General features: G+C 40.5%; 2 long non-coding RNA genes across 3 annotated transcripts; both read left to right on the top strand.

The window, feature by feature from the left end:
- Nucleotides 1-425: 425 nt before the first annotated feature.
- LOC127755278 (uncharacterized) lies at nucleotides 426-2,312 on the top strand. Its single transcript, XR_008012992.1, has 3 exons — nucleotides 426-1,124; nucleotides 1,208-1,398; nucleotides 1,522-2,312. It is a non-coding gene; the product is annotated as an uncharacterized LOC127755278 (long non-coding RNA).
- Nucleotides 2,313-2,322: 10 nt separating this feature from the next.
- Nucleotides 2,323-5,773, top strand: LOC127755277 (uncharacterized). Of its 2 annotated transcripts, none has more exons than XR_008012991.1 (5): nucleotides 2,323-2,715; nucleotides 3,338-3,712; nucleotides 3,788-3,860; nucleotides 4,468-4,604; nucleotides 5,437-5,773. It is a non-coding gene; the product is annotated as an uncharacterized LOC127755277 (long non-coding RNA). The 2 variants fall into 2 exon arrangements; XR_008012990.1 differs by having other exon boundaries at nucleotides 4,468-4,608.
- The last annotated feature ends 3,348 nt before the right edge of the window (nucleotides 5,774-9,121 follow it).

Raw genomic sequence — 9,121 nt, 5'->3', positions numbered from 1 at the left:
ACGTAATGGTGGACTCAAGTCTTCTTTCTAAGTTTACATTTGAAATATCTAACATTGCTAGCATTATATTTGGTTTCTTGAGTACATAATGATTTGGGTATGATCTATGATAGTTAGGGCTATCTTTGTTGTAAATCATGTTAATCTTATGCTGGATGTCCTGGATATATGAGTTTCTAGAAGCGCCCAATTCAATATCTGCACTATGGAAACAATGTTTCATCTTTATGTTCTATTTGTCTTAATTTTCAACGTGTGCTCTTTGGTTGGTTCAGGTTATGGGTAGTAAGGTGCCCTAGTGTTTAGTGTTCCCATTAGGGTTTCTTGGTTCAATTGATGTGCACAATACAATATCAAGAGCTTCCTCGTACTAATTTATTAATAGCATATGTTAACTAGAGTTGTGATGCTCTATTTCTTTATTCAATGAAGTACTACCTTTGTCCTAACTAGGCATGCATATTTCCTGGATTCTTTTTTTACTGAAAGGGTAAACAATTATCTACAATATGCCCACTGCATTAATGGGACTGTCTAGAGAGTCATAAGATTGAATCAACGTTTAGAAAAAAGAAGTACAATGCATGATAAAAGTTCTTTTTAAAATAAGCTAAAGTAAAACGAGAAGGGCACTGTGTAATTTACTCTGACTGAGTAGCTATTGGTGTACTGGCTCGCTCGAAATATCCTAGTTGGAGCATTTCCTTTACTTGATGAGTCGAGGCAATCAAGTTGCTCTCTAGACCAGGCCAAATGTGGCTAGAGTCTTCTTGACCACTCTCCAATGTTGTTTTCATAAAATTGAAGGATTTTGACTGAATTGTTTGCTGTCTGAACAGTGAAGCACCCCTTATTTGTGCCAAAGATCTCCTGCCAAGGTCAGATATCTATCTCAATGTGGGTGCCTGTCCATTGTTTTTATCATCTTGGATCATATGCTAAACAGGTCTCTGAAGGCTAGCCAAAGGAAGATGAATGGCTGTGTGCATCCGATCTGGCTGTAGAGACCGGATTATTTCATTGTCTAAAGAAAGCCAAAGGAAGATGAAGCATTTATTCAGAATAGCATGCATCCAACAGTACTCTGCTCTAGACCATTGAAAGTCAGTTTGTAGGCCACAGAGGTGGTAACCCTTGAAGACGTTTCACTGAAAACCCTTGAAGATGCGCTCAACAAAATTCTTTGATCATCTATTTCTGGTTGCAGATGTATAGTTGCTAAGGAGTGCGTGGAATTCAGATTGAGCTTGTTGGGGATGTATGGGATGCAAACTGATGGTTCAGGAGTTGTTGGTGAACTGGGACAACACAGAGTCTGGCTGGTGGTGTGTGTTAAGAAGAATTGGGAACCCCATGTCCAAGTTGCAAGAACTTGTGTTCATTGATCTTCCCCTCACAGTATGCATTTCCTTGCACCAAAAATAACTTTTGTCTCTGCAATTATCGAATAGAGAACAGTAGATATTATTTTCCATTTTGCTGTATTACTTTGGCATGCCTGAAAGGAATCTGGTTGTGCAGGTATTGGTTGCGGTGCCAACTGGAGAATAGTTTGTGTTGACAAGGAGTTTTCCCATGAACTTCATAAGCAGTGCCTAATTGTGAGCTCTAAGATCATGACCAACTCATGAAGTTCACAGTCAGGGGATCATGCATTGCTTATGAACTTAGAGTGTGCCACCAAGTATTGTACTCCTCGTATCTAACTCTCCTTCCATTGATAAGTTCTTCTTAATTTATATTTGCTTACGTTGGATGGTTGGTAGGGAAGAATTATAGTCATAGTTTCACTCCCACCACAGGACCACTCTACCAGTCCTGGAATTCATCCTGCTAAGCATTTGTGTGAATGGTAGGAGTAAGCTATGTTATATCTTATTAGTTGATATAGTTAGGCCTCATTTGTAGCGTTGCAGTGTTTACAAGACTATGGCCACCTCCTGATTATTCATATTTATTAGTAATAGTACACTCGTGCTACAGTTTATCTTTAGGTCAATGAAACTACTGGGTGAGTCTAGAAATTCTTTAAAAACTGCTGCCTGTTCATGTGCATTTTGAATCACAATTAAAAGTAACAAGATATTGTCTGAATATTTACCGATATTTTAAGGTGAGAGAGCATTGCTTGATTCAAGTGGATGAATAGTAACCCATCACCATCAGTGTGTGTGCTTGCTATATAATTTTCTGGAGAACATCAGCTACAACAATTATCAGATATATGGAGATAAGGGGTGTCCTTGGCACACTCCTCTTTTATGATGCATCTGATTCCCCATTATTCTATTAATTCAGTGCCTGTAGAAGGAGTTGCTCACATCCAGGCAGTCCATATCTGATGAAAACTTCTGTGTTGCAATACTCCCAATTAACAGTATTGTAGGCCTCGTTACAGTCTAGTTTAAGCAAAATCATTGTTTGCTGTAATTATTCTCATTTCCCTTGATTCTTCTTATTACCTTTTCAGGTGTGTGTGCTGTACTGATCAAAGTACTGAGATAATGACACATGATCTGTTCTACTCCTTCCGATAGCTGATACCGTTCTATTCCTGTAGGATGTTTTATTAAGCTATTTCTGTTGACCTATAGCCTTGTGTGTGTGTGTGTGGAAAGTTTACATCATGGGTATGTCTTGGCTCTGATCGCTGCCAGTATGGGATGGCACCTTCACGAAGCTCTCTTATTAGGATGCGGGTTGATCCTGTTCTTGGTATACTCAGCAAAACTCTCTGTTTACCTTTGTTTTTCTTGTTTTTGTTATTATTCTTTAATGTTCACATGGAAATGCACAATAATTCTTATAAACCGAATAAACTGGAGTTTATACTTTATTCATTATATGTCATGCTGATGGCATGCAATTACAAACTATAGGTGCCTACAACCCATGCCATAAGCCCATAATTTGATCTCGCTATCAGTTCTGGACATGAATTCCCAGGAAAATTATCAAACCATCAGTTCAGCACTTCTTAGCTTCTTGCTCTGGGCATTAGCTGTCAAGCTTGTCCTGAAAAAAAGCAAGAGCTCATCACAACTTCACATTGCATTAAGCATCTCCCGTGCCCGTAGAAGATGCTGCACACTGCTTTCTTTTCTAATTGAACTGCTACTTAACTGTTTGTAAGTTTGTTGCGCTGTAAAGTTCATAGTCATAACAACTGAGAATTCACTGGATACCTTTATGAGTACTATTTTATAGTGCTTATCAGTTTGAACAGGAATTAGCTTGACATTACTGAAACCACGGTAAATAATGATTGGTACTGATTTCGTACATACCATATACAAAAACTAACTGTAAATACTGATTATGCACCTCTATGTTGTAGAATCATTCCTCCTCGATCTACTGTTATGGATTATATGGTACCGGGTCTTAAATCAGCAACGATGGTTATAGCTGGATGTTATGGGTACGGTAGTGGAAGAAGCAATGCTTTGGTGCTGGACTGTAGTGAATATACATCAACTCAGGATAACCAATGTTTCTAGTTTCTTTTTTGCTTTTCATTTTGTGCTGTGTAGCAGACCTTTTCTCACTTAAGGAATGATACACCGTGTATTTCCAAAAAAAGAAAAACAATGAGAAAGTACGGGCATATTTGTGCTTGAGTTGAAAAGGTGTGGGATTATGTGGATCCACATTGTGATCAGCGGTCTCCTATAGGCTGTACATGTTGATTCCATGCATGTTGAGGACAAAGGTATAGTTTTTTGAAGTTTCAGGTTAAAATTGCATTCGCTCTTAAGTTCTACATATCAAGCTGCTTTTGGTGCAGGGTAATATATCATCTACGGTGAAATACTATTGGCTGAAGCTGATATGTACGAAAATGTTATTTTGGAAGAACTGTAAGCATATACATTCACTTGGTTCTTGTTGTTCCCCAGCAAACCTGCCTACAAACCATCTCCCATTACATAATTAGTTTTACTCCATGCAATAAAATTGATGGATGAATGATGTGTCAGCTGACTTACGGTTACAATTTACTACCGTTTTCTGAGTTCTCTACTTGCATTGGTGTATAGGAATATTTTACAGGTCCTCTATTTTAATTTGACACTGTTGCTATTTGTAGATCATATATGGAGGTATCCACATGTACATTTTCTCTTTCCTTGCAGTTACTGCCTAAGCATGAAAGAGTGTATATCTACTAACTGCTTAGATATAATTATCTAAAAGAGCTGCTCATATATTATGTTTTCAGATGTCATTAGTATGGCTGTCCGAGTTTGAAAAGTGATACACTGGAATGGCATGAAATTTATCAGATACATACACCTAAAAGAGATATTGCTTTCAAAGATCTTTTTTTTTTTTTGAAAGGCGCTTTCAAAGATCTTCATTACGTGAGCCTTTTTTCTTACATTCTTTCTTCGTAGCCTTACTTATACGGTGTTTTCCTTCACTTCCATAAAGAGTAAATTATTAATAGTTTCCTCTTTCTTGTAGTAATTTTGAAGCGAAGCTTGTTCTTTGGGGGCACTGGAATTTGAGATTGATGTGGTGCATGAGCTTGGACAAGGGGTTGTACATCCCATGGCTGCTATTTTGTTGGCAACTTGCTTCCCTCATGAAAACTTACAAAAGTGGGTTCGTACTCAATATCCTTTATTCCTTTGTTTTGCAATCTTTCTATGAATTGCGGATGTTGCATGGAAATTGTACTATAGGTGATGAGATACTGAGTGGAGGATTAACATGCATATGATGGAACCTAATGAACATATTCTGGAGACATACTTTCTTTGGAAAGCATACGGTTTCTTCACTCACGAAACAGTCTACAAATACCTCAAAATTGTCACATAAATTTGTTGTCTCAAAAGAAGAGTTTTGTTGCCTGCCATAGCTAATTGTTTACTCCATCTAAAAACCAGCTCAGGTAAGAAGCACCCTAAAATTCAGTTGATCTCCTTGGGACGACCTGAATCATAGTTGGCGTCCTGACGCCCATCTGGTCTGCAGCACAAATCAAATGTTGAAATGAATAATATAAATCCCTAGGAAGCTGAGCTATTTTCGCACAACATTTTTACCTTCGTTCCAGAAAGTTTACTCTTTTGATTTGCATGGTAACCACTATCATCCTTTTAATATCAAGTTTGTCCCCAGAACGCCAAATTCCTGTGCGCTGACTATTGCAAAATTTTGCACTTCACAGCATGTTAGTTTTTATTATGCTTGTACGGTCATAGATCAGCAATTCCGTATGCATCTGATTAATTGTTGTAGATGTTCTGGTGGTTTCTACTCAGTAACTTCTAAAGTAATGTTATCCAACTTTTGTTCAGCTGTTATATTCATGTGGCATGATTTTAACCATATTTAGGTGGTTCTTATTTAATTAAGAGACACGTGGCACCTTTTGCTTTAGCAACGTGGCATGTGGAAGTGACTGAGCTGAATTCTTATTGTTAGGTTATGTTGCTCAACAAGTTGGGCGTACTCATACTGTGAATCTGTGATGATTTTCATCAAGTTTGAGGGCAGACCGGCAGATGCAACGAGTTGTTTCATGGGAAGTATACATTTGTTGTATCTTTTATTCCTAAGATCCTCGTGCAGAATTGCAGAGGAACATCTGCTTTGAAGTTAATATCGTCAAGACATTCTTTGTAGCATGCATCGTGCATGGTTGAGTTATGGTATCACCAAGTGAATCTTCTGAATCTGATAGTTCTCTGCACGACCATACTGAGTCGTCGTTTGTTAATGTGCAGAAGTTGTCTCTTGTTCAATCTGATATTGTCCGTATAGTTCAATTGTTCAACTCACTTTGGGTAAAATGTACTACCTCCATATTTTAATGTATGACACCGTTGACTTTTTATCTAATGTTTGACCATTCGTCTTATTCAAAAAATTTATACAATTATCATTTATTTTATTGTGACTCGATTCATCATCAAATGTTCTTTAAACATAATATAAATACTTTCATATTTGCACGAAAATTTTGAATAAAATGAATGGTCAAACGTCGGTTGAAAAATCAACGGCATCATACATTAAAATACCGAGGTAGTAGTATTTGTTGGGAGCAATTGTTGGTAAACGAGGTGGCACGAGAAGCCCAAATTCGTATCGGCCACGACCGTGGCCTGTAATACGAATTTTTCCCGTATTCGATCGGCGGAAGCAGTAGCAGAGGCCGGCCATCAATGGAAGCTGAAGCGGATCTATCCCCACCAATCCCTAGCTAGCTGGGTGGTCATCGAACGTGGCATCTTTTCTGCAAGGACCTCGCCTCCTACCGTGGCAACGGCGTGGTCTTCTACTCCGGCTCTGGGGATCAGGAGGAGCTCACCCACATGTCCTTCCACGCTGGATGTACAACTTCGACGGCGTCGTGGCGGCGCACCGCGACGCCGTGCTCCTCCAAGCCCATCCGGTCCCAGCCTCTCGCTGCTCCCGCGCTTCTTCTACCCATCCAGCGCGAGTACGACGCCGCGCTGTACTGGAGAGCTCCTGGATCACGCCATATGCATGAGAGACGCCGCAAGCGTCGGATTCTTACTCGGTGCGCAAGGATTATATTTGTCGTCGCACAACTCAATAACTATCTACCCAACGTTGACCATCGGACGACGGCGATGGCGCCATCTCCGGCGAGTGGGAGGCTAATGTTAGCGTGAGCACCGACTGTAGCGTAACCTGCAAAAAGGAGTGCATGCGAGAGGAAAAATGGAAACAGGGGCACAAGTGTTTGGATGATAAGAGACTCAACGTCTATATGCAGACAAGAGACGAAGAAAAATCATTAATTACGTATCGGCCGGTGAGATGTTCTGTTGGGATGATAACTTCTGGAATTTCTACGGTGAAACTTTTTGAAATTTACAATGTATAAAATGTTTCAAAATTACAGTAGGTTTCGTCTTCGTTGCACGAGCAGATGCTAGGGAAATCATTTTGCTGCTTACATAATTTTGTGATGCAACAGGCATACTGATTCGATAAGTGTTCCATGGATTAGCCTAACAAACATCTGTTGATACATTGGCGCATTGCTAGCCTGTGGCTTACTTACTGCTACTCCTAGACAACAATGTAATGCCGTGATACGCATATACATATGCTGAGAAATACTCCGTATAAAAATGTTACCCCCAAACAGCCCATGGCGGCCAAGCCATGCGGCCAGCGTCCATGGAGCAAACACTGGACGCCGCGTCATCGTGGCTCCCTGGCGCGTTCGCGGGTTCGGTAGAGATGATGATGGCGGAGGACGGCGTGCCGTTGGCCGAGTCCGAGTGGCTGCGTCGGTGGTGGCGGCGGGACTCTGGCCCGCTCGAACACCGGCCGGCTGGTCTTGTAGGCAGATGGCCTCCTATGCACGTATAGCAAAGGAGGAAAATGATGTAATCTTGCGCATTTGTCACATGTTTTTCATTCAGTTTGTTAGCTTTGGATTCTATGCATGTAGCTTTGGATTCTGAAACGTTTGTTCAACCTATTTTCTGCGGAATCATCTTGGGCAGACTGGATCTGGAGAGAATTTGATGGGCAATCTTTGATGAAAACCTTACCTCTGGGCCAGCACTGGAACTCTATGCAAAAACTCTTACCTGCCCTTCAAAATCTGACGAGAGTAAAGGTTGGAGATGGGCAGATGGCTCGAGGACTTCTTTCTGGCATGACCGTTGGCTAGGTATTCAGCAACTTGCAAACCTATTCCCGGCACTCTACTCGCGCTCAACAAGCGGCCATGCAACTGTCAAAGAAGTGCTTAGCAGGGGAATCTTATCGTTTTTGGTACCAAGACTATCGCAAGCAGCCCAAGCTGATCTTCATAATTTAGAGAATATGCTTGCAGCTTGCTTTCTGAATGAGGAACCTGACATCAGGCAAAATGATCGTTCTGGCATTCTTACTTCCAAGCAGATATATGAGGCAAAATTCCCGGCAGAGTTTATCTCACCAAATTGGAAGATTATCTGGGCATGCAAAGCACCGTTGAAGGTAAAACTTTTCGCTTGGATGCTGATCCGAAATAGACTGTCCACAAAGTCAAATCTATTGAAGAAAAAGATTGTTCAGTCAGCAACTTGCGCGATTTGCAACTGTGCGGACGAGACGGCAAACCATTTGTGCTTCTCTTGTCCTTTTGCTGTAAGGTTCTGGACAAGTATTGGAATTCATCCCTCAATCCAAGACCTTCGACTTTTTTATCGGCTAAGTCCATCGCAGCTTCTGCCGGCCAAACACTTCCATGTATTCTACCTACTTTGCTTCTGGGTGCTGTGGAATCACAGGCATGATGTGGTTTTCAGAGGGCTTCAACCTTCTTTAGCTGCTTCCCTTTATCGTGCTGTTAGCGAAGCAGGTCTTTCGGCAGAATTGCTAGTGGTGCAGGATAGAACTGTAATAGATGTGTGGAAACAAATTTTCTCCTCCTGTCTTCAATCTCTCAATCTAGTGTAACAGAACTATATTCTCCCTATTATGAAATGACAATTCAGGTGGGGAATCTCTCCCCCCGGTGAGTTAGTCAAAAAAAACGACTTGGTTGTTTCAGAACCGGTCATATAGCTTAGTTTTTCAGTTCTGTTTTCATAGAAGACTAGTAAGGTGCCCGTGCATTGCAACGGGTAATTTTATTAAGTGAAAAGAAATTGAGTGAAAATTTGTTAAACTATCAGAAGCAATCTGTCAGCACGTACATTTGTAATATCTCCAAGCGGGGCTGCTCATATCCAAACAGATTAGAATGTATTTGGTATGAAACACCTAACAAATTTCTACATGTTACCATATTACACATCAACCTGAAACAGTTGAGGACACAGGAGTAGCCATTTTGGTCGTGGAATCTTGAGATCAATGATCTGAAAGAGTTGAATTAATTCAACAATAATAAGGTGTTGTGTTCAAAAAGTCCAAATTTTGATAACAATAGATGTGTTAATTTATAAAAACCTATTGATTCATCCTTCCTCCGCTTTCTGGAATCACGTCTCTTCTTGTTTCCATCTTCCTTTAGCTCTTTTGTCAATGATGCGTACCTCTCTCTAGCACGCTTCCTTTTTAGTTCAGCCGTACTGAGATTAGTAACATCTTCATGCATGTTGGGTGTACCGTACGACAATTCGGCTTTGTCTGT

This window comes from Oryza glaberrima, chromosome 11 (genome assembly GCF_000147395.1).
Source record: "Oryza glaberrima chromosome 11, OglaRS2, whole genome shotgun sequence".
Taxonomy (NCBI): Eukaryota; Viridiplantae; Streptophyta; class Magnoliopsida; order Poales; family Poaceae; genus Oryza; species Oryza glaberrima.
Note: the sequence above shows the minus strand (reverse complement) of the source record. Positions and strands in the feature narration are given on the sequence as shown.